This window comes from Aythya ferina (assembly GCF_964211825.1).
Source record: "Aythya ferina genome assembly, chromosome: 6".
Classification (NCBI taxonomy): Eukaryota; Metazoa; Chordata; class Aves; order Anseriformes; family Anatidae; genus Aythya; species Aythya ferina.
This window is the reverse complement of record NC_140303.1, coordinates 22,415,047-22,441,121: the sequence shown is the minus strand read 5'-3', so window position 1 is coordinate 22,441,121 and position 26,075 is coordinate 22,415,047. Positions and strand designations below refer to the sequence as shown.

Genomic DNA, 26,075 nt, shown 5'->3' with positions numbered 1-26,075 from the left:
TAAAACTCAAGCTTTTTTAGTACTTGCCTATATCAGAATTATTACATAAATCACTTAGGCATCAAGCTTGAGAATATTTCAGAAGTCCCTCATATTTTTAATGTTAGAAGTTACCACAGCAATCAGCTACAGATATTCCATAGAGAAAAAATAGCCGGTGGCAGGATGACTTACAGAACAAACTGAAAATATGCTGTGGTTGGAAAATAAAATTGAATTTTAGAAACTGAAGATCTACAGTTTGTATTGTTTGTGCAGGTATTAATGGCATTGAATCATGAGTTCACTAGAACTTTATGATGATTTGTTTGATATATGGTAGATTGAAAAATACTGAAAGACCATATGAAAAAAAAAAAAACAAAACAAAAAAAAAAAAACTTAAAGACCATAAATAAAATTACTTTCTTTAACAACTTAGCATGAATGATCAGTACAAGATCTTAAATAATATGACTGTCCTTCACAGCTTAATGGCATTGGATAATTTATACTTCAGTGAGTTTCAGGCAGCTGGACAACAACTTCTAATGAAAACACAGGTACAAAGAAGCAACTCTTTATGTATTCTCCTGTTTTCTTCAAGACTTTGGAGAAGTAGTTTGATTTTATTAGTTGCAATGGATCAATTCATGTTTTGGTTACCTTATCACTACAGTCTACTGATGTGGCCAGCAAATCCCAGAACTTAACGCTTCACAATCACTCTCCATGTGGACACCACAGATTTGTACTCTTTAAAAGAAGGGAACACGTAGCTGTTAGTGTAAAGCAGGCTGCCAGAAAAAACATTCTCTGTCTGCTTGGCATAAAACAGTAGTATTGTAAGAGGAAATGACCTTGTAGGCCATGACACACTAAGGATTCAGTGAACAAAGGCAGATGCAGGGCAGAGGGTACAACTGGAACAACATATGGTATCGAAATAGACACTGTGTCCTAAGTATTACAAGCTAATGCTGTGAAACTTTTTAACTGCATTTCTTCCTCAGGTTCAGAAACCTTATTCAGACTTAGAGACAGAATAAACAGAGAAGAAATGCAGGTATACAGGAGGTAAGATATAGTTAAGGGTCTCTGCAAGAATATCCTTGTTTTGGTTCTTGTTCTCCAAAGAAAACCACACAACCTCTGTACCAGTATGTGAAGATGACACAGAGTATGTGTTAATTGACACAAGTGAAATGTCATAAAGTGTTCTTTCCTTTGCAAAATCTCCCCTTGCTGGAGAAACAAGATGATGGGGTCCCTTTTTTGATCTATGTTCCTCCAAGTCATTATGTTTATATTGTTTTAGGATTCTGAATTACGTGAAGATGTTATATAAATATTAATTTCCTTTTACTGACATGATAAGATGTATTTTGAAACAACATGATCAAAGATAAGGGATGTCTTAAGACAAGCTAAAATACCTTTGAAGATCTAACATAGAATTCTGGGAGATAAAACCTACACAGAAATTATGGAGTCAGATTAAGATGCAGAATTTTAGATGGCTCTAATCATTTCTGGTAGAAGGTTAACAAATATAAGGGCAGGGATGAGTAAGAGTTCAGGGATCTATGTTCTGCATAGCTCCTGGAATCAATTCCAATGCAGTGAAGCCAAATTTTTAAGCAACAGCTACTTCAGAATTAAAATGCCTTTATTTATTTTTTTGTTATTTTTTTTTCCACTTGGACATGAATAGCTTGATAGAACTTGATCTTGAGCCTGACGTTTAGGTATACTGAGTACTCCCTCACTTCATCTTGGGAAAATCATTACACTCTGTTAAGGAATCTGAAGTCTAGTTCTAATGTCTTTTTTTGTATTTCACAGGTTTTTGCTTGCATTTGTCATGTTAAAGCATTTCATGTTATAAATATTTAAAGGATCATTTAAAGGTGATACAGCTACGGTAGATAATGACTGTTGAGATTAGACTCTGACTAAATTGTTAAGTGCGTGCTAAGAGAAACACCAGGACACCTCTTATTTCAGGTGAACTGCTGGCAACCTAAGGCAGATACGGAATCATAGACATCTATTTTAGGCATACTCCAATGCAGTTCATCATGGAAGGCAATTTTTATCTGCATGAAAGAAATTCTTTTGACATTGTTTCACCTGCATGTTTTCATCATCTTAATTTTCACAGGAATTTCTTAAAAACTCTTCAACTCTAAACAGAAGTTCCTGTCTTGTATCAGGGAGTTTCTTAGATGGCAACAGACATTACTACCATACACAGATATACTTTAGCTCATGAAATTTCAGTTATTAAGATAAAAAAATGTCAAAACCATTAAGGAAGTAGGTGTTATCAGATAAAATATTACAATTGACTTACCATTTTTAAAATTTTAACACAGCTGCTTATTTTTTGTCCTCTAAATGCTACATGTTTCAATGGAATTAATTTCACATCATGTAATGGAAAACTAATTATGCCTTTGCTCTTAATGTCTTGAAACATTTTAATTTCATTGAGGCTTAGGAGGCAGGAAAACCACTTTTACCTGCCACAGAGGAGAAATAGTTTGGAGAAACAGTTGGAACTGACAAAAGACATCAATGGATCAAAAGCTGGAATTGAGAATCTGAGACTTAACAATCAATACCTTTTTAAAGGCATCTTCTGCCTGGGCTTTGTGGCTAAAGATAGGGCCTGGTGTCCTTTCCTGCCAACCCCTTACAATGATGCATGTCATTCTTGTGCAGGTTACACATGACTGTTGTCATCATCCACCTTGCTGCCCTGCACTGCAGAAAGGACTTTGCTGCTAGTTTACAATTTTCTAAAAACTCTATATAAACTTAAGCTTTATCACTAAACATCTTTGACAGTTACAAAGTGTACCCTTTAAATGAGTCACAGAGATAGAAACATTCAGCCTGCTTATGAAAGATTCTTGTAGAATCTTAAAACTAGAATTTGAACAGATTTTTTTAACTACAGATTTGGAACACAGTTCCAAATTCCTAGGCAAGAAATTTGCCTTATCATAGTAACTACAAAGTCACAAAAAGCAATTAATACTTTACAAAAAGTGTGGACAAAAGCAATTAATGCTTTACTCTAAATTACTTCATGTTGTAGAATGGAAACCACCTTTACTGTATTATGTGATATCATTTGAAAAAGACCTATACACTCTGCCAACAATTAAGAAACAGTTTTATGTCTGACCAGGAACATCATGAAAACTACAAAAGTAACCCAACTTCTGCTTTACTGTCCAAAATCCTGTCTGGCTTTCTCTAGCAGCAACACATCACGCACTACTACCCAAGTGTTGCCTCTCCAGATTATGCCAGGGAGGTATTTGCAGTGTTAAAGGAAGAATGCTTTAGGCGACAGGAGAAACACAAATCGTTCAAAGTTCCCCATGCACAATTGAAGGGAAAGAAGCTGGAGAAGGGCTAGGAGAATTGGGAGTTGGTGCAGCATTTTGGTTTCTTCCGTAGACACTGTTAAATCTTGCAGCTCACAATGGAAGCCTAAAGAACAATGCGTACCAGAAACAAGATGGCTAGAGACAGTGGATTTGCTTCAGTGAGCAAGCTGCAGCCTTTGTTAGTTGTAACTGCAGTCACAGAACTGTTCTGGTTTCCCTGTCTAAGATTTGTTTTGGTCATTCCACAGCACTCTGCTGTAAAATTTCTGGTTGTTTGGCAGTGCACTGGTGCCAGGATTTGATAACTCATTTGGCTGCATACTAGTGGCAGGATTTGATAACTCATTTCAAAGTAGCATGAAATAGTACCATCTGGACATTAGCATTTCCAAGACAAGCCCAGGAAAGGCCACAGGTCACCAATGTGTTCCACTTTTGACAAATCTTCATGGACTGTTTTTCTGAGATTGAGTTTGTACTTTTATTTCCTCCTGTGGAAGCCTACTTATTTTTCATTGATTTCCATTAAAGTAAGAAGAGCGGTGATCCAGAAACAGTTCATGAATTGCATTATCCAGTTTAATTAGAGTGAATGGAAAGTTTTTCCACAGACAGGAGAGTCAGCATTCAGTTTAAAATGCAACTTTGGACAGTAATGGCTGAGGTTAGCAATGAACGTAAGGCACAGCCAGTGCCAATTACTCCTTCCACTCATTATGCATCACATTAAGAATGATTCAACATCATGTTTCCGTTGCTTTACAATTTAGTAGTATATAGTAAATATGTCAGTTTAAATTTCTCAATTCTAAACCACGTCAGAATCAGCCCCAAAATGATTTTGTTTGTTCGAGTTGTTTATGGTTTTGCAGTGGTTTAAAAACCGATGGGCAGCTAAGGAACACCAATGCTGCTCTCTCACTTCTCCTTCTCAGAAGGACAGGGGAGAAAAATACAATGAAAACAGAAAAGCTCATGTGTTCAGATAAGGAGGAGTTTAATGAAAGGAAAATAAATTTAAAAAAAAAAAAAAAAAGCCACAGAGAAGCAAAAGGAGGAAAAATTATTTTCTACTTCCCATCAGCAGGTGTTATTAAGCTACTTCTTGTGAAGCAGGGCCTCAAGTCATGTGGTAGTTGCTTGGGAATACAAATGCTTTCATAATGAAAGTCCCCCTTTCTCCTTCTTCCCCCTAGCTTTTATGGCTGAGTGTGCCATCATAGGTATGGATTATCCCTTTGGTCAGCTCTGGTCGACTGCCCTGGCTGTGTCCCCTCCCCACCTCCTGCCCACCCCAGCCTGCTGGCCTTGGGGGGCTTGGAGAAAGCCTTGGTGCTGTGCCAGCGCTGCTCAGCAGCAAACAAAACGTTGGGGTGATGTCGGTGCTATTCTAGCTACGAGTGCAGAGCACAACACTAAGTGGGCTGCTGTGGGGAAAGTTAACTCCCAGCCAGACCCAGCACGATTTTACATCAAATTCTTGTCTTGACTTTTAAAATTCACCTTAAAAGTTCTTTATTATCAAGTCAATTAAATGTTTGCAGTAACAGTTGATAAGCTGTACACATGGTTGTTATCTCACTGCTGCAATACTGTTATGGACAGGATGTGATTTCTTAAAGTTCATTGGTGAACCTGCACTTGGGAGAACATAAGGATTTGCACTGGCTGAGAGCTGTGCCTGGGAGGTTAAGGGAAAAAGTGCTTCAAAATGCTGAAGTTGTGGATTAATATAATCTGAGATGTTTCTTTGAACATGCATTACTACAGTACTATAGAGTTGACTACTACTTTACCAGGGAATATACGTTTAATCCCTATATGATAACGTCATGGTAGCATCTGAGGCACAACAAATTACCATTCAGATTTTCAAATTTGGGGTTCTTTTCTTTTGAAATGTTGACTACTGAGGTCATGTTTGCACAACCATATCTAAGCACAGCATCACTTAGCCCAGGGAGAGGTAAGCAGTAATTTAGTCAAGGCCACACAGAGCACAGTGTGCTCTGTGAACTGACCACCTGTGTTATAGGTTCCCACATAGCTCCAGCATCCAACATTAAGTTCTTTTCTGCAGCAGATGTATAATCAGTGTTTGAGCTGGCAAACACAAAGCTACTCCAGCTGCAATCACAGTACACAGGAGGACAGGAGAGATCATGGGCAGGATAAAAACGGAGTAACTGGTGAGTAGAATGTCTTACATTATTCTGATCATTAAACAGGGAGCATGTAATTTTAAAATAATATTGGCAAAGCTTAAAAACCAAGACTCATATTCAACACAGTGATCTCCTTTGTTCCATAAATTTTACCAGTAAAGTTAGTGATTACAGAGGAATAACATCCCTCTTCTCTACATAGAGAGAATCCATGGCTGGAAGGTACAAACCTCTCCACAGCTGGCAACACTTTTTCCCATTGAAATGCAATGCTGGTGCCTCTATCCTGTTCCCGCACAATACACTGCGGGCAAAACTAGTTGCCACTGATCTGATCCGCTGCCTCCAGCATGCATGGTTCAGGATCAGGAGAGGAGATGCTCAACAAATACATGGTGTGCTAGCACCAGGGCCAAGGTTCATGAAACTGAGTGGGAGGTAGAAGACTGAGTCCGTACTAAATGTTTGAGACCTAGCAGTCATGTGAAATCAGATCAAAGTAAGATGAAGTAGAATGGAAGGATTAAAAGAGGGGAAATAGAGGGGAAGTTTTCTTAATACCCAGTCTGTGCAGAAATTAAAAATAATAATAATAATATGATCATAAGATATTTATGTCACGCTGGAAGACTACTCTTAGTTCTTCAAGAATTCACAGCAACTCCTCACAATTTCTCAACAAAAAAATAATCGTTTTACCTTTGAAATTGAGTTGCTTATATGCATAATATAGAGTATGTATTAACATAGGTTTTTTGATAGTGAGAATTTTTTCTATTACCTTGATAACATTTTCTTAATTTGGAAATAAAGCTAGCTTTAAATCTATTCAAAAAGAAAAACACAGATGATTTACATGATTGCTCTCCGTATGAATCATATAATATACACTGAATCATATAATATACACTGAGAATCTGCTGTGGGGGAAAACTATTCTGTCCTTTCCTTTGTGCACTATAATGTATCTGTTTCTACAGCAATAATTTAAAACTCCTAAATGTTGCTAATGAAATCTTCTATTATTACAGTTCTGGGAAAGAGATATTTAAATATAAAGTTTCTGAAATGTATGGCCTTGGGAAATGCTAAAAACATGGAATTGAATTTTTTTGAATTTGGGGAAGCAATATTAAGAAAGAATACTATTTATGTATTCTCCATGTGGGAATTTCTTGTTACTAAATGCTCCCAAGACACAGTTCTTATATGTTTCTTGAGCAGAAATCTCCAAAATTAGCCAGCCTTTGCCATCAGAAATACATTCTTGTCTTTGTTATTCAGTTTACATTTCTACTACTTCTAACACTGTATTAACCCCCAAATTCTAGACATCTAAAGGCAGTGCAGATCTGTAAACAGAACAGGTGCCAGATCTACCCATCTGTAGCTTCTAATAAGAAGTTTATGGACTTCTTACTCATTTTAATATTTCTGCTCTTTTTGAATTATGACCAGATTGTCCAAAAGGGAAAGGCACATCCGGCTTCTCAGTAGTAATTTCTGAAGCAAGTTTTCAGTAAGATTTCACAGCTTGAGGAGATATCATTCTAGACTGTGTCAAGCTAGACTATTCTTGTGGATTTTAATAACTGAATATGATTACAATCATACATTCATGTGGTCATATTTTTATCCTAAGCAACAGAACATTTACTGAGTACAGTAAACAGGGCTTTTTGAAGGAGCAAACACAAGTCAGTTTGCAAAAGTCTGATCAGGAGCAAAAGGCACAGTAAAAGAATAAAATATATTTCAGTATATTTTAAATATACTGAATATTCTGTCACATCAGGAGCCAAAAATAGTATCAGTGTAGGGTGAATCTCAACATACATTTATCTGGATGACTCTTTAGTGAGAAGTATTCCGTTGCCAAGGTGCACTATATATATATTGGCTGAAATAGTGCTTGTAGTGATCTGAACAGTGCTTCACCTTTAGATGCATGGCAGAAATCTGTCTTTCAAGGAAAATAAAATAATAGTAGATCTGACTGTTTCATTCTGGACAGAATATTCAATGATGTCTTCTCCTTACTGGACTGGACTGCTCAATCAGCTGTCTAATGCTTCAGGGAAACATCAGCTGATAAAACAGCTTCTGAGTGGGAAAACACCTGAATGAATTTTAACAACCTCTTTTCATTATCAGTGAGAAACCCATAGTGTCTCATTCAACAATAATGGACACTGGGCCTTGAGGAAGAGTAAAGATGGGAAAGAATTACTTCATCTGAATCTAGTCAAGGATAGAGATTGAAAGTGTGTTTTGTTTTGTTTTTGTTTTAAATTAATTCTACTGTACGTGTTCCATATGGCAAGTATAATGAAAAACAAAGGAAAAATAAGATTAGTTTGTTCAAGATTGTCTAAGTATGAAAAACAAAAAAAAAAAAAAAAAAGGAAAAAAAAAAAAAAGATAAAATGTTATTTTACCTAATTGTTAAAGGCACTGTTAAAAGATAATGACTAACCAATACAGTGTGGTGAGAGCAATATGAAGTAGGTTCATCATCTGAAGCTCATGCAAGCCATGTTAGCCTCTAGATAGTCTCTTACCTTAAGTATAAACAGAATTTGAATTTCAAAACAGAGCTTAACATAGTTCTTTCTTTTCTGTACTTGGACCATGAAGAAATCAAATCTACCTTTCTAAACTTTTGTGTAATCATCCAGTAAAAAAAAAAAAAAAGAAAAAGTGGTATCTATAGACAAACTACTACTTGAACTTTTCTGAAGTCAGTTTAAGTACACAATATAGTCAAAAGCTATATAATCCAATGCCATCTGCATAATACCTCGAGGCTGGATCAATGGAACTAAATTTTGCTGCAATCAAAGATGTCTAGTGAATACATTTATTCCTGTTTATGGTGTTTTGTTTTTTTTTCCTTTTATGCCTTTGTCTAGGAGAAGAGGACCCCAATTTATGAAATAGGAGTGGAGCTGATTATTCAGTGAGATAGCGTATTATCTTCCAAGGCTGGGTGTAGGTCAGACAAATGAACATAGCTAAAATTATATTACAGTTATTCAGACAATTGTATCAGTCATTCATTAAAGCATGTAAATAAACTTTCACATTTTAAAACGGATTCTTTAATGAGGGAAACATCCTTTGATAGGTTTCTCTAACCAAGGATAACTAAGGCAGAGCAGGAAAAGAGAAGTTTCTGAATCTGACTAAAGATACAAATGATTAAGATTTCATAATGTATGTAAAATGATTTCATAATGTATGTAAAATGTAAAATGACAGTAAAGCACTGTCATTTATGCTGCCATGGACCCCACATGGTGCTTTGTTATCTCTTGGGAACAGGACATTAAAGAGGGTCAATGCCTTTTAAGGCTGAACACTAAATGACCTAGATCTCCCATTGTTACTTTTATTTAATAGTGTACATGAAATTTATGAACATTGTCTAAAGATGCCCAAATGATTTTTGTTCAAATTCTGTTGCCACAAGAACTTTCGGTTACATTGAACTTTATGCGTAATTCTTGCAAGCCTTTCCATACATGTTAACCAAAAAAGCCTGAACAATCTTTTGCAGAACACTTAAAGGTATTCTGGACAGGTTCCATGCTTGTATTTGCTGGAATTTGTTAGTGCCTTGAAGTTACAGATAAACATAATAATCATGTTTTCAATAGTCTATATTACTCTGTTAGACATTCATGGCTATTTGTTCCAGCCAAATGAGATGGCAACTGAGACTGTCTTGAGAAAATAATTTGAATCCAGATCTTTTCCTGCCTATCTACAGAATTCTTTTGGTTTCTAAAAGAGAAATGACAGACACTGAACTCCCGTCAATCTGAGCTAGTAGCTTAAAATTGGGTAATATGATTGCTCACCTTTAGCTCCAGAACAATGACAAAAGCCCCACTAAGTTACGAGACCCTTGGTCCAACATACAAAGTAATGTGAAAATCTTCAAAAGTAATTTGAAATTCTCATGCACACAGATAGCCTCTGCTAAATGAGAAAGCTTTTATGCTATGCCATGTTAACTGTATATGCTCCCCATTCCATGGGGATATAAATCTGTACTACATCAGTTAAGTCAATGTAGCTAATTTATATCATCTGGGCATGTGAAACACACACCAAAAAAAAAAAAAAAAAAAAAAAAAAAAAAAAACAGTTACAAAATGATACCCCAGTGTAATAATATTTATATAGATGAAAAGCCAACCAACAAGGAAAAAATAATAAAAAAATAATAAAAAAATAATAATAACATTCATGATTATGTGTGAAGAAAAGCACCATTTGTCTTCAAAATTTGTCTTTATCACTTCTGGATTTTAAAATATCCATACCTCATTTTTCTTCTCACAATTGTTAGTAAACTGTATTACTTTACAACTGAAGAGCTGAAGTTTAGCGAGGACTAATAAATTACACAAATATCATTGATCTTAGGCAGCTATCTGGGAAATTCATAGCAATGAGAAGAGTGTCTCTTCTTTAAGTGACCTTAAAAAGACTGAGCTTTTATATTATATTTGTAGGATGGGTGAACATTCTCTCTACTTCCCATCCCGAGAACTTTTTTTAAAAAAAAAACAACTCATTTTTGCATTGCTGAGAATACTACATCCTTCATTTAGAAATGAAAAAGAGCCTGTTTATCCAAAGAAATGGTTCATTTCAGTTGTTTGTAAATCCAAGTTGGTTAATTCTGCTTCATTTTCAAGACTTCAAAAATTACTGTTTTAGTAAATTTTATGGATAAATAATATGGATAAATAAAGGTGCTGAACCCACATGAATGATTAGGCTGCTTAAGCCAAAATATTTGTCTTACAACTTCAATTCCTCCAAGTCAAAATTGACAAAAATGAAAAAAGAAAATTGATTAAATTTAATTAAAAGTCCTGCTGATGCTACTATTGAAACAAAATTGTAATATATATATATATATGCTTGCCTATTAGAATTTAATTCATGATAAATATAAACCTCCCCATTTAGAGCTAAATTATTCTAAATATTATCTTCTTTTTATCTTCTATTATATCGTCTTAAATATGTCTTGATTTTATACTTGTGTTTTGGGGAAAAAAAAAAAAGTTGGTGGGCAAGTTCAGAAATTTTTCTAGGTAGATTCACCAAATACTTTTTCTAATAAGTGTTCATATTGACCAAACTAAAATCTTAGCAAAAATTATGAAACCCATTTTCTATTGAGCTTTACTTCTAGTTTTGAAGGAAATTAATGTATAAGGCACTCAGGAGTTCAAAGCCGGTGAGTCAACCACATATTTATGACACACGTAACCTTGGAATTCACAGTATTCTCTATATTAGATTAATATTTGTCTCATTTTCTAGAATGATGCCCGGCTTGTACCGATGTTGCTACATTGATGATTAACCCTGCTTTTTTGTTGAAGCTGGCTTATTCCGTACATTATCTTTAGAAATCAAAAGCACTTATATTTATAAAGCTTATTTAAGACACACGCCTCCACAGCTGATTGTTTTCACACCTATGATTTAGAAAAGATTAATTCTTTTCCTTGTATAAAATAAAATATAACCGTCAAACATCCTCAAGAGCCCAGGCTGATTCTGTGCTTCCTTCAAATTGTATTTTCTTACACAGTGGATGGTGGAAAATTGAGCAAGCTAGTTTGGATTTTATGAATAACCCCCAATAGCCCAGATTCTCAGCACACAAATGAAAATGAATTGCTTATACAATACTTCTAAAAGTAATATGGAAAGCTTGTATTTCTTTCTAGAAATGGAGTGACTTCGGAACTGACAAATATCTTCTAAGAATGACACGTTAAGCTAGATTCACCTTTATGTATTGTCACTGAAAATCTTTATAAAGATCACATTGCAAGATGCAAATTTTTGAGTTTTCTGGCTGTTGACCAGAAAATAGGCATGATTTATTTTCTATTTCTTGTTTAAGTACTTAAAAACATTGCAACATGCTCCCTGCAACAGCTGGGAATCACAGAGTCTGGAATGCATTCATGACCATCGCACAAAGAAAGTCTCATGGTGTCCCATTTTATAGATGAGGGAGTAGCCCAGAAGCCATGTGAGGAACCTGAATTTCCTTGAGACCTACTCACTGGCTGAACTCACTGCCTAATGCAGCAACCCCTGTCTGTGTCACTTCAAGACAGCCAACTCATTTTGAAGTACACATATACCTACTTATTCAGTGCTATTAGGTGATAAGAAAACATTATGTTTCTGCTTACTATTTTCACTGGTACTGGTTATTTTCCAAATAAAGTGGAACTTTTTTAATTAACTGTGAAGTGATCTGAATGTGTGTTTTTTTAAATAGTTCTACTAAAAAAAAAAAAAAAAGGAAAAGAAAAAAAAAAAAGATATTGATTAGATTAATCTCACAAGTCAATTATGATCACAAGAGTTTCTGGAGACAACAGTCTCTTAATTAAATCGAGTGGATATGACATTAGTTTGAAATTAACTTCCTTGCAACCTTTTAGCCTTCCAGAAGAGAACAGGGTTTGGTGGTCTCTGAAGTGAGCCTGAAGGCTTGGTTTGAGATCTTAGCTCTTCTGCCCATTGCATCCATTTGCTCTTTCCTATAATGCATCGTTATAAAATAATTCTCATCTCACCACAATAAAGATCAGGAGCTTTTTATACATGTTTTACTGCCAGATAAGTGAGTGTTTCTGTCAGGAGGGCTGGATGCAGAAGAGTAGAAGGGAAAGGTTGTAAGACTATTCACACACTGTGGTTCTGATTCTAACAAACCACAGAGAGAAGGCCTTCTGTGCCCTTCTCCTTGTAAACATGGACAACAATCAACTTTCATGATCCTAATTAATTTGTTTTTGAACTTCCTCCTGTGAGTAGGACAGCCAGGCAGAGAGCAGTAACAAAGCACTGCTCTTTCCTTCCTTCACACTCTCCAGCCTCTCTCGGTGCATACTTTTTGTTCTTCTCCTGTAACTTTGACAGAGGCATTCCTCTGTTCTCTCTTTCTGTGGAACACACTTCAAAACATGAATTCCCTAGTGTAACAAGGGAGAGGGGAGATTTTGGATAAGCAGAAAACAGTCAGATAGAGAAACAGCTTGAAAACAAGTTTAGGACATAATGTGGTGTTTGGGAGATGCACCATCGTGTGGGAGATACCAGGACCAAAGGGACTAGGCAGAGAGGAAGATTAAGGTTCAAATTACCATTGTGAAGATCATCCAATTCAAAAAACATATACCACGATGGCAGCACACAGGTAATGCATGCTCAGTAAATTTCTTACAAGCTACTGACTCCTTTTAAATACTTGTTTATATAGCCCAATTGGCCTGCAGCAGCAGAAATTTCTGAAATTTCTAACATGAGGGCTCACAGATGTGTGAATATTTGAGCTATTTATTATTATATCCAAACATGTTCATTCTACTTTAATGACAATATAACTGGCTTTCAAGTTATGATATATGTCTTCAGAAAGCACAATAAGGGGGAAAACAGATAACAAATTAGGCTATATTAATTGAATGCAGAATTAAAAAAAAATAAAATCTCATATAGAACAGTATGTGAGGGAAGTCATAACTATACAGGAAAAACACACACACACACAATTATTTAAGGCATAGAAATTAACTATTTGGAATTCCTACCAGCAAGAAACTAAATAAGTAATAGACAGTGATATTTCTCAAATACACAGTAATAACTATTGCAAGATTTAAGAATCAAGAATTTCTAGAAATAGTATGAACCAAAATGCTGAGCCAAAAATTAAGAAATACACCCCTCCCTCTATCCCCACGTAATTCAACAGCACTTTATAATCTGTTTAAGAAGTGGCAGAAATATCAAACAATACAGAGATAGCTCTGCAACTAACAGTTGATCTGCTGTACATACGAACAATATTCAGCACAAAATAAAATTTAGCCTGTTGCACTACACAGCAATTAGCAGGTTAATTAAACACAGTGAGAACTGTATTAAAGACCAGGCCTGACAAATTTCCCATTTCAAGCTGCCAAATAGTATAATCAGTTTTCACATCAAACTACTGTATTTCTGGAGCACAGATTGGCGTCAGAATGGAGTCAATAATTCAACAATGGTATCAGAGTCAGTCTCCATTTTTATACAAAAGATTGTGAATAGAATTTGTAAAAAATGGTAAACATTTAATTTTTAATCAATTTAAAAGATGCTAAAAATAAAAAAAGATTATAAAAGCATTAAAAATAAGGAAGTTCAATTTTTTCAGTTGATAAAGCATCAGATGTTATTCTTTCATCTGGAAACTGGGGACCAGTTGGTCGGACATCAGTTATTGAAAAAATTACTGTGTGAAAGTTAAAATGCCCATTGGAAAAACATAGATCAATTAAGCCTAATCCACACGAATCAGTGAGAGAAGGTCATACTTTACTGACACGCAGGAGTACTGTGAAGATGCTACTGCCAAGACTGATGAGGGGAATGCAGTGGATTTATGATCCCCTGATTTGACAATGCCCTGTGCTCAGAAATTAATGTCTATAGGACAGTGTTAGGACATTGGGGGTAAATGAGCTGCTAGTTAAAAATGTCCTACAAAGAGGAGAAAAAAAATGCTTGTTTTTTTTCAAGTTGCTTTGCAAGGAGAGATGCAGGTCTAAATCTAGCTTCTAGAAGACCCAGATCATCTGGTTTAGATCAAGGATACTGACGTTTTCCTTTTAAATTGTAACTGAATTTCAGGGTGTTCGTATTATCTAGATAAACCAGTAGATGACCATCAAGTCTATACAAATGTAAACTCCTATAAAGGATATAGTACACATATACCTTGCATAATAATGCTATTGAGAAATGAGAAAAAGACATGAGAGGGAAAAATCACTGAGTACTGCCCTTCTGTGTATGGCTAAGGGTAAGATCTCATACTAGCTAAACTATGAAACACAGTGCAAACTTGGACTTGTTTCTGATATTTAAAACACCTAATAGGCACCAGTTGCACAATTATTTATCACAAGAAAATAGTATCTCTTTGCCCCATTGCAAAACCTTTATCAGGTTTTAAAATCTGCAAAAATCTTTATCAGGTCTTTGTCTGGACAACCTCAGTTGTAAATTAATTGGTGTACACCTACATTCAGCAGCTTTTGGCATGTCTGCCTGGCAGATAGAGCAGTGAAAAATTATTTTTCATAAATTCTATTTGTGTCTCTTACAGAATAAAAATTTTCCCATACAAATAGTAAGGTACCTGACACAACTCAGAAGAGCAGACCTAGTATAGAATTTTAAGAGCTTTTGGTTCCACAGGGAAGGCGTCATCTTTTACAAAATGCAGCAAGTTTTCAGGGCAATTGCTGAAGAGCTCTATTGGATCCACCTTAGAAATTCTCTTAGGATTTCTCTGTAACTGTAATTTGTGTTATCTCTGAAGTGCTTATGTTACATTAAAAAAAAAAAAAAAAAAAAAAAAAAAAAAAAAAGAAAAAAAAAGATTTTTCCTAGATCAGATTTAAGACAATATAAACCAGTAATCACAGTTATGAAAAATATTGTCACAGTCAAAGTCAAAGTGGGGCAGAGAATCAGAAATTACAAGTGCATAAGAAAAGATTGACAGTAGGATATAGGATAACAAAAAGTTGAATTAAATGCACATATTCACAGTGATAGAACAGTACCAAGAGATTCTTAGCATCAAATAAAATTTTAGTTTGCTTTTCTGAACTTTTATTTCCCCTTGATCTTCATGGAAGGGGATTTTTTTTTTTTCTTTGTGAAAAGTGTTTTCTTAGGTGGGGGCCCTTCTGCCTCTTCTGGTTCATTTTTTAATTTTTTTAACATTTTTTTAAAGAGCTTTTTTAAAGCTCTACCTGGAGCTTTCGGCCAGGTAGAATACTGGGTGTAGTATTGTTACTGCACCCAGAGGGACCACCCCCAGTGAACTCAAGAATCCAGCCCCTAACATACTTTACTCTGTACTTCACAGCATGCTGTGTGTCAGTACCCCAAACCCTGTGTGTCTCTGAAAAGTGAGATAGCCAGATGGTAAAGAATCTGATCTGATTTGGTTAGTGAGACGGTGGTGTAGGAGCTAAAGGAACTGGAGCAGACAAAGGGACACCCCAAATTGAATACTGTTGAGTAATGGAAAAGGTGTAGTTCAGGTATGGGCAAGCATTCCAGCATTATCATTTTAACCAAGCCATTTTTATGTAAAGGTTTAAAAACAGGACCAAGTTACCATGGAAACTGATTGAAGCAGAGACTTACTGTAAATTCTTTTCTAGACGAGGATAACAGGACTGACAGGTGGGCTGTAAAAGGAAAATGAATGCAATATAAAGTTAGGCATGATGGTCTGTTTTCTCTTCCTAAAGGTATTTTTTATAGCTCTGCTTTATCTCTACTATTTTCTACAGTGATATATTGACTGTATCTTAAAAGATGCTCACACCCAAATGAACCTTTTATTTTGTCATAATCCTATTTGCAAGGGGATGTACGCACCCTGGAGAAAAGAACTGAAGGGTAGGTCACTCCAGTTATTTTCCCAAATTACTATGTCTTGCCAGAATCATCAGGGAGGCAGAACCATCACTCAGAAAATGCATTTGCATAAAGTGCCCTTTGCTGCCAGTGTTTATGTTTTGCTCCTGAAATATGCTCTAGGTACATTCATACCATAGCAGAGTGCTCTCGTTGTGCAAATATGAGAGGAGGTAACAAGGGATGAATATGTTGATGGTGAAGAAATATCAATTTTCCCTTTCTCAAAAATTTTGGAGAGTATACTTATTTGCTGCAATTGAATTCAAAGCCAAGATGATTTAGCTCGTTAAATACTTTCTTAGTCCTATGGATAATGGTAAGAATAACAAAGATTAGAGTACACAGACCCCAGAATTTGGTGCCAGAGTTTTAAGAAGGGAAATTGGCAGAGAATGAACAACAGCAGAGCATATACCCTTTCCACTTGGAATAGTTAGCTGTCAGCACTGGAAAACTGTTCAACATATGAATATGAAATATCTTTTTAAATCTGTGCCGGATATTTCTACCTGCTGTGCTTAATTTAAGAATCTTGTTTTATCATTAGAGAAAAATTGCTCTCTCTTCCAATATAATTTTCTACCAAAAGGAAGGAAGGAGAAGGGTAAAATTCATACTGAACTCATCCTGAAACTTTTTGAGCATAAAGTTTCTGCTTCTTGGTTCCGGCTCCCACCTGGAAGTATATTTGCACATGCCCCCTGACTTGAACTATAAAGCAATTTTCCTCGGGAGTTTTAAGAGGTTTGCTGTCACAAGTAATCATAGTTGGTCCCACTGCTCTAGAGTCACAATAGATAGCCACCTTCTCCAGCATGTTTAATGTTTACCTTAACACTAGCTAAAAGTAATGGCAAGAGGTGGTTTTATTGTCAAAAGTAAATGTTCTGCTCACCTTCAGTATCTGTCTTCCTCAGTGCTGTGGGGGTGGGGACATGACAGATGGTTCCTGCAAACTAATCACAGAAAACATGGTATTTGGTATATTGCATGCATTTCCAGGCAAATAATGAACAATTTTTATTTAATATCTTCCCTGTGGAAAGCTGGACACCTTAATAAAATGTGTTGTGCTCTAAGAAAATGCATATTACGTGTTAAAGTTAAGATGTGATTAATCACAGAACTCTGAAATAAATGATGCACAGGCACATTACCTATGCTAAGTGAGTTCTGATGATGGTGTTTATTGCATGTAAAGCTTTTTGGCCATAAGACAAAGGGAATTCATGGGGCCAAATTTTGCTCTCTTCAGCCTATGTAAGTTCATCTTTGATGCAGGGTTTTGTCTACCTCATTGTACCTGTGTGTCTCCAAGTCTCAGAAGGCCAGGCTTAGTGCAGGCAGGCTTATTTAGAGGCTTGTGCAGTCTTTCAGATGGAACGCTTAATACATAAAGGGTACAACCATTTTTGTCACTTAAAGGGAGTTATTTTAAGTATTTATATGCTTTTTGTCTTTGTACTTGGATAAACTTTACCTAAAAAGGGCCAACAAATACTTCTGTGGTTTTCAAGAAAACAAATTCACCATAAATATAGAAATTACTTCAAAGATATGATCCTCAATTTAGAAAAGATGTTCTCAATTTAGTTTAAAAGATGTTCTAAGTTTAATTCATGATGCTGCAGTTTAATTCAATTAAAATTCTGTGGCAACACTGTATATTCCCACATTTTACTTTTTATTAAACATCCCAGGAGAGTTAATTATTTCTCATACTTCTATGACAAAAATGTCATTTCAAATAATTGTGATCAAATTCCCCACACAGGTGTTTATAAGTATCTTGGATTTAATTAAGGAAGTCAGAGAATTAGAAATGAGAATAACAAAGTTCATAAAATAGAACAATACGATCTGAATTTACAAATGGAATGATTGTCCAAAAGCAAAGGTGGGGATTAGAGGTACAAAAAAATGGAATTATTGTTAGGAACTGGGGAAAACCTAGGAAATAACTTCTAGAGGGGAAAATAATAATAGTAATAATAATAATAATAATAATAAAATAATAATAAAGGAAACAAACTACCTAAGGATAGTTCTTGCAAGCCTGAGCAGAATTATATGAAAATCAATGAACCCTGCAGAGGTGCCTTGGATAAGGTACCTTGTAATCTTCCAGACTAGCCCTGAAAGTAAACAGACAAATGCTATGAAGGTGTTGCTTGGACTTACAGAGGACAAACTGCTAGACATTTACAATATATTTATGTATTCTTGTTGCCACATTTTTTCCAAAAAATAAATGATATGAACAGATTCTGCGCATGGATTTAAGTTATTATCAATATAAAGAATACAGTAGTATTCATATGTAAAAACTTGTTATTACATCAGAACTTGTCACAGGTTTCTCATTGCTTTGTCTTTATTTTCGTGGAAGACAGGTGAGTAATAAAATCAAGTCTTTCATTTACCCATAGGTAACTCACAGATGTTTGTCAATGCAGGTTTACCAATATACAGTCTGCACGGGTTTAATACATGACAAAGAGACAAGCAATCTGTGGAGAATGGCAGTGGATGTGATGCAGATCAGCAAGAAAGAGAAATTAAGGATGAAAAGACAGAGAAGTTTCTGAAGAATCAGGTAAGGAACACAGGTGATTCCCTACAATGTGCAAGTTGTACAAAGAACCATTTGAAATAGATTTGCCTATTTTGTCCTTTCTAATATTTTTGAGAATAACTACTGTATGTGCATATGGATATATGTATAAACATACACATATCCTTCTTACTCCCACCCAGACAATAAATTTTCTTTTTGAACAAAGTTGCCACAACCCACAATGCAAATACTTGCCATCGTAGTATTTTATTTATTTATTTGTTTGTTAAATAAAATCCATGCAGTATAATCCATTTTGTTTTGTTAAAAAACAAAACAAAACAAAACAAAACAAAACACGTTACTATTTGATATAGAAAACCAAATGAGTAATATTTGTACAAAGAAATAAAAGAGAGTTGTGCTACGTGTTCCTATTCTTTCTCAAGCAGTCAGTTCCAAGTTCTAAAACCTTAAATTACGCTATCCTAATACTGAGCTCTTTGGGCATTACATGTACACACACTGCAGATGAGCAGGTGTGTTATAACCTGCCTCTGCTTTCTGACACTGGTGACACATAAAGAGTTCATTTAGAGCTGGCACATGTTTTTAGTTCCTAAGCCTGAATAAAGGAGAGTAAAAAATATATTTACACAGCAGCAAAGCTGGACGAACAGCGAGCAACAATTCACCCTTTCCTCCTCTGCTCCCTTAATTTAGCAAAAAGTTGTTTTACCACTTTTAGTGACACAGTGGTAGAAGTAAATGTGACAGAGAAAGTACCTTCTCTACAGCCTGAAACAAGCTGGGGAACTAAGGTAACTGCAGGCTGCACAAGGCCTTTCCGTTGTTTGTGACAGAAACACTCTCTTCAGTTTTTAGATATAGCTTATTTGGATGAAATTACATTTTCCAGAAGTAGGAGTTAAGAAGAAATGCTCACAACTAAACACTACATATCCATTATTTGTCTGTCCATCTTATCTGCGCCTCACCCTTCCACTCGCAAAACTAAAGCTAATGAGAGGCCCAATACACCAACCCATCAGCTGTTAAGAATGGCTCTGTACAGGGCTTCACGTTCCTGAGTAGCACCATCAGGTTATCACGAGTTCAGTATATATGCTCAAAATAGAATTCCTTGTAGTTTGGCCTTGTAGGAGACAAGAAAGAAAGAAAGAAAGAAAAAGGAAGGAAGGAAGGAAGGAAGGAAGGAAGGAAGGAAGGAAGGAAGGAAGGAAGGAAGGAAGGAAGGCAGGCAGGCAGGGAGGGAGGGAGGAAGCCCAGTTCCCAGTTAAGCCTCTCAAACTGAAAAAAATATATATTAAAAAATCATTATTATTAGTTACATCATAGCACTTAAATGTAGCACAGTTCATGGTTTTGCAAATATTTTGTTCATGCTAACATGTTGCACTTTTTGCACTTTGGTAAGATTACCACGTATTCTGCCAGTTCCTCTGTATGTTGTTGATTTCTGCAAAATGACAGCTGCTGCATTAATAGAAAAAAAAAAATAAAAAGGTTCAGAGTATCAGTAAGGATGCCTCTAATGGGAGAAGCAGCATAATACAGCTGGAGTTTCTAGGAGATGCAATATTCATCAGTTACAAACTTGGGAATGTCATATTGTAAAATGTACAAGATAAAAGACGCTGTGTGGTGTTTCAGCTGGTTCCATTTGCCATATGGCATATTATTATTTTGTATTACCTTGGGGAGTACAATAAAAGGGAAAGGAGACTAGAGCACACTCGAGGTATATAGAATAATATGCAGAAATTCTATAGTTCTTAATTGTAGCAATAAGGTCTGTAACTGAAATGGAGGTGGAACTAAATACAAGAGCTAAATGTGTGTTATACTGCTCTCCAGCTACTGGAAAGTAATAAACTCTTATCAGGAATATTTACACAGGAAGAATTTGCCAGATACCATATGTAGAAGCCTACAGACAACCCCAAAGAAGGTTGACTCCAAAGTCAGCAAATGCTATGTGTAATGCTATACACATTACCATGATACAGTTTTACAACAGATTTTCTGGGGTAGGCTGAATAAAATACTAGATTGGTAGTCTTTAAGAATGAGATTCCACATGCACAACTATAATAAAATCATCAAATGAATTATTTGAATTATTAGAACACACATTTGCATTGTGTGGGCTGGAGGGTAGTGTTTGGTGAAAACAATTACAGTAAAGGATTCCTACATGAATTGTGGCAGTCTGATATCAGGATAAGTGAGCTGTTCATAGGGCCTAAAAAATCCCCAAACAAAATCTCCAGACCCCAGACTTCGAAAGGCAGAACATATTTCAGAAGTCGGAAGCAAATTGTTCTCAACATATCCAGAACTCATGCAAAATTTCAGGCAAGTAGGCGCAATAAAACATTATATTTCAGATTCTGCCTGTAAATTCAATTCTTCCCATGCCAGTAAATTGAGCTTCACCCCTCCTGCCCTCCAGGGCCATCTTTGGAGGTATAGTCTGACTCTGAAGCAAATTCCAACCAAGGTCGTATCATTCACTGCAAGCTATTATTCAGTCATTACTTCAATTTTAAAAGACAAATTTTCTGATACCAAATCACAGAAATTCACAGGCTTGCAGTTTTTTGGAATAGTTTGTCTCCAAATACCATAGGCCATTAGATGCAGCATTTCAAGATCTGTTACAGAAGCAGAATACTTTAAAATTATTTATGCTAATTGTGCAATACTTCAGATGGCATCTTCAAAGCTATCATCTATTCAAGTGTTCAGTTTGAGCAGCCAAAAAGTAGAAGAGAGTTCTTTTTAGCCAGATCTTTAACAGTAATAAATCAGAGAAATTCTAGTAACTCTTAATATTTCCTATTATGTATTATGTATTTAGATTTCCTGTTAGCTTTTACCAGCTTTTAGGAAGATAACTTTTTAAATAAGTCATCCAAGTGACTCAATGTCATTTAAAGATACCACAGCCTCCCAGTTCAATGAATAGATGAGGCTGGCAGGTGAGGCTGAGCTGCAATTGCCGTGCAAATTAGTGCATACATTTCCATTTCTCAGCTAATGCTAACACCAACTCAGGACACATTTTCCACTGTGTTACCGAAACCTATGAAGTTTTCACACTTTCAGCCTGAGTGCCACTCATACTTAATCTATACATAATCTTCTGTTTTGGTCAACAAAACAGGTTGATGTAAAAATGACTGACTGATGTCAGTAACTAAGGGCCATTATTAAGCGAGAGATAAGAACAGGAAGGGACAGAAGGAGGGAGGGAGCTAGTTCTCACTATTGGACTCCAAAGCATTCTTTGCTGCTAAGTCAGCAGGAATCCTGAATATGTGTTAACTGACAGTTCAAGTTGGAAGACTCTTATCTTGTAAACATAGTTACTGAATTACCAAACATATCTACCATTATATTCTTTACAGGAGAGCTATGCAGTGTTACAAGAGGAGAATAGTGTTTCTATATTTTTTCCTTATTAGAATGTATTCAATTCCATACTCAGGAAAGATAACTAGTGTTTGACAGAATTAGTGTTTACCTTATCCTAATAAACTGAGAATTTAAAATACTTTTATTTCTGTTATTCTGATAATCTCTGTTACCTTGACAACAAGCATAAATGAATGTGTTATTTCATGATAAATTTTCAGCGTAGGAGTTTTAAGATGGTAATGGAAAAATAACTTTTTTGAAATACTTAGTAATTTCTTCTGAAAAAAATAGAAATATTTAATTAAATATCAGAAATGGAAAGTAAATATGAGTTCTTCAGCTTAAAATCTTACCATAAAAGAGCAATTACTACTGCTATTATTTTTTAATAAACCAACTCACTATTAAGTTCCACGTTGAAAACTCGGGAAAACATCAAAAATTAATAACTGGGAGAGTTTTCTTTTCCATTAATAAATGGAAGCATTCAACTCAATAAAAGAATTACATTCCAAAGTTTTCTCATAATATGCAATTTTTTTTTCTGCTGGTTCAATTCATTTAACCAGTTAAATTTATTTATTTTTTGATTAATTGATCATGACAATGTTACAGTATAATGTTGATTATATTACATGTGTACACTTTCAAAGTCTTCAATTAGTTTAAGAAAATGCAGACAGGCCAAAAATTTGCTATGCTTCAGAGGAAGAATGTTGAATTACATTCAGCAGGGAAACCATACGTATTTTTATCTAACCACAGTTCTTAAAAAAACAAGGGATGAATGGTGAAAAAGTCTTAAGAGAATTTCAGAGAGGACAGAATCTTAAAGACATGACCTGTTTAAGTAGTATATTACACTTTATAAAACTGTGCTGTCAGCTATGCCCCCAGGTGTTGGTGACAATGCAGTATTTAAAAAAAAATGAACGCGGTTATATAAACTGGAATAATACAATCGTTAGTATAGTCAACCTCTAAATTTTACTTCCAGGGGCACTCATATAGTGAAATTCATAACTACGCCTTTACTTGAAAACTTGGAAAGACTGCATCTTGCATCTGCCTTGTTTTTAGGAGGTGCCCAAGATCTAGCTAAATACAATCTCTATATCTATTTTAGGGTTACTTTTGATATGTATTCAACTGTCAAATCCTCATATGCTTCTTCCAAAAAGATGCTCTGCTGGATATTTGCAGTACATTATGAACAGATGTTGTTCCTGCTCTGCTGATTCATGTTAGAGGACTTGTATCTTTGATGGATTGTGAGAAGTGGATGAAACCATAAGTGAACAACACAGTATAATGGACAATTTGTTTAGGATTTCACTGCTCTTTCTAAATGAACTTATTCACAACAGATTCTAGACTGTTGTTTTCACGCTATTCTAAACTTGAATCTTTTTATGCCATCAATTGCTAGCTGATAGTCTCTTAAGGTAAATGACTGGCTACATCTCAAATCCTGATCACTCAACATGACCTGGATTTGCTGTGCTCCAGAAAAAAAAACATAACATCATTTGAGAATAAGGATCATGATATGCCCCTGTGGTCCAACAATACAATTTGTACTATCAGGAATTTTCAGCAGTACAGTTAGCAGATTCCATTTTGCAAACATGGCTTTTTAAGTGTGATGTCTACACTGCACGTTTGGGCCATCAGATCACTATTGAAGGTACTGAAATGTTTTCTATCCTTTTGTTCTCAAAGATGTATATGTATGTTTTAATGTACTGTGGAGGTTCCTAAAAATAAATAATAATAATAATATATATATATATATATATATATATAAAATATATATATATTATTTGAAGCAAACAACAGGACAAGATTTAAGGTATAGAATGAGGTGTGCTTTCTGAGTTGAGTTCCTTCTATATGAATGCTCAGGTACCACCATTGAAGGTTCTACCAACCTTATGTACACCTCCATCTCCAAGAACACTTCATCTCCTGCTCAGTCTTGCTTGCTTAAAGTACCATTAAGTACTTTCCTGGAACAGGCTAGTGAACTACATGCTCAGATGATCTTTATAATTTCTAATTTTTAAAGCCATGTGTCTGCAATAACATCGTGCTAGTAACAAATGATATTATAAATTGTACTTAACTGTATAAACCTCCAAGGTATCTAAGGCTCCATCAAAACAGAATAAAGTAGGAGAACATTTTTAAATTGGAAAATATTACAAGACTGAACATTGTTCATAGAATGAAAATAGCACTTTTGTAATTCCTTGCTAGCCCATGAAAGGACCATCTGATTTACATGAAATGAGTTAAAACATGAGATATAAATTCCTTTTTGCTGTTTAGAATATTATTGATTTTTTTTGACATCACAGATGACAGTAAATGTGATTAATTACTGCTGATAATTGGAGCTTCATTCCAGTGGTTATTGCTTGTCAGTAACAATTAATAGCTCCACAAAATCCTCATTCATTTCACAATATTAAAGAATGATGGCTTCTGGGAATTATGCTAAACTAGCACTTTCAATTAGATTTCAAATTTTATAGTATATTGAATAACAGTTTATGGTCTTATAATAGTACCAGTGGTTTATTGTTGTATGGTAATCATTCTAATTACATGTGTGTTTATCTGGAGAATTCGAATTTTTATGGTCATAACAAAAATAGTCACTTGTGAGTTATAATTTCTTTAAAAGTATAGAGATTTTTGGTCTTTACTGGTAAAGACGATTTTGAATGCCAGTTGCATTGCTGTTCTCCCAATTTTTGATGGGCAAGATGCAACAGTTAAGGGATGAAAAGAAGGTTTAATTTCCTCCGTATCAAGCACCAAGTTGGTATGACAGGTAGCACAGACATCCAATTACAAGTCTCCTGCTTACAGCTGGACTGGGCTGCAGATATAACGCAGTAACTGTCTCATCTGAACATCTCCAGAGTTACAGGAAGAGAGGAGGGGAATTCATCAATAAAGAGGAATTAATCAAAATACTGACTTCAGAGAGTCACTGAGAAGTATGTACATCTTCGCCCACTTCCCCAGTAAATAACGTCCAGTAGACAGGAGGAAAATTGATACACATACACACCAACCAACCAACCACAAACAACCACAACAACAGAAAGGGAGAAGGAACCAAGGAGTGACATGGACAAGCAAACAGGGGAGGGAAAAGGGTGGTGTAAAATAAACGATGATAAAGTCTGTTGAAAACATATTATCTGAACAGAATTAGGACAAAATAGTGCATGCAGTTAAATGTTTGAGACTAGAAAGAGTATAGTGGTTTCTGTGACATTAAGCTTACCAGAGCAAATTTTAAGTTAACAGAGATGCCAGGAGGCTCTGAAGTTGACATGCTTATAAGATAAATATTTAAAATATAAATATACTAATAAAAATTCTGGCCCTGGGGAAGTCAGTGCACTTCTATCATTGACGTCTACATTGTCAGGATCTGAGTCATGGATCATATAACACATTTCAACAAACAGTGGAAAAGGGAACAATGTGGAAGAAGAGCTTTAGAAAGTTAACTTCTCAATTAGCATAGGAGATGCTGATTTCACTTACATAAGTGCTTCTGCTTAGGACTCTCAGTTCAATTCTTTGATGCAAAGAACACAATTTCTATGAGGCTACTCCAAATAAACATTTGTTCTGTTTTGTCTTTTATTTGAATATGCTCTTGAAACTTACTGATAATTTTGAATATTTTTCTAATTTAATTTTACTTACACAAATTACTTGATGAATCTTTCAAATACAGAAAATTCTAGTGATTCGGTCTTGTAATATTCTTCCAGACAATTAAGTTACCCAAGCGTAGAACAAGGTAAGGTAAGAATCTATCCCATGAAGCACTGAATTGTTTTAGCAACTAGGTTAAGGAAAAAGTTAACAATAAAAATGACAGTGAAAATTCCAAGGAAATTTCAAGTCAAAACTGCAGCTGATTGTACAGTCTATTTAATGTATTCATTTTCCATTCAG

General features: G+C 35.2%; 1 protein-coding gene and 1 long non-coding RNA gene across 6 annotated transcripts in view; one reads left to right on the top strand and one right to left on the bottom strand.

Annotated features, from left to right (window-relative positions):
* The window catches only part of LOC311438623, a 227,453-nt gene that overhangs the window by 78,794 nt on the left and 122,584 nt on the right, over positions 1-26,075 (bottom strand). For 3 of the 4 annotated variants that reach the window (XR_014694224.1, XR_014694226.1, XR_014694227.1), the window contains exons 2-4: positions 18,123-18,222; positions 16,983-17,043; positions 15,809-15,852 (exon numbers count right to left, since the gene is read on the bottom strand). This is a non-coding gene — a long non-coding RNA (uncharacterized lncRNA). The remainder of the gene's footprint in view (positions 1-15,808; positions 15,853-16,982; positions 17,044-18,122; positions 18,223-26,075) is intronic. The other variant, XR_014694225.1, reaches the window with a different exon arrangement.
* The window catches only part of B3GALT1 (beta-1,3-galactosyltransferase 1), a 202,925-nt gene that overhangs the window by 70,094 nt on the left and 106,756 nt on the right, over positions 1-26,075 (top strand). The window contains exons 1-2 of one of the 2 annotated variants that reach the window (XM_084523212.1): positions 5,428-5,572; positions 18,544-18,683. The gene's annotated coding sequence lies outside the window, so the exon portion shown is untranslated. Of the gene's footprint in view, positions 1-5,427; positions 5,573-18,543; positions 18,684-26,075 lie in introns of those variants that run through there. The other variant, XM_084523213.1, reaches the window with a different exon arrangement.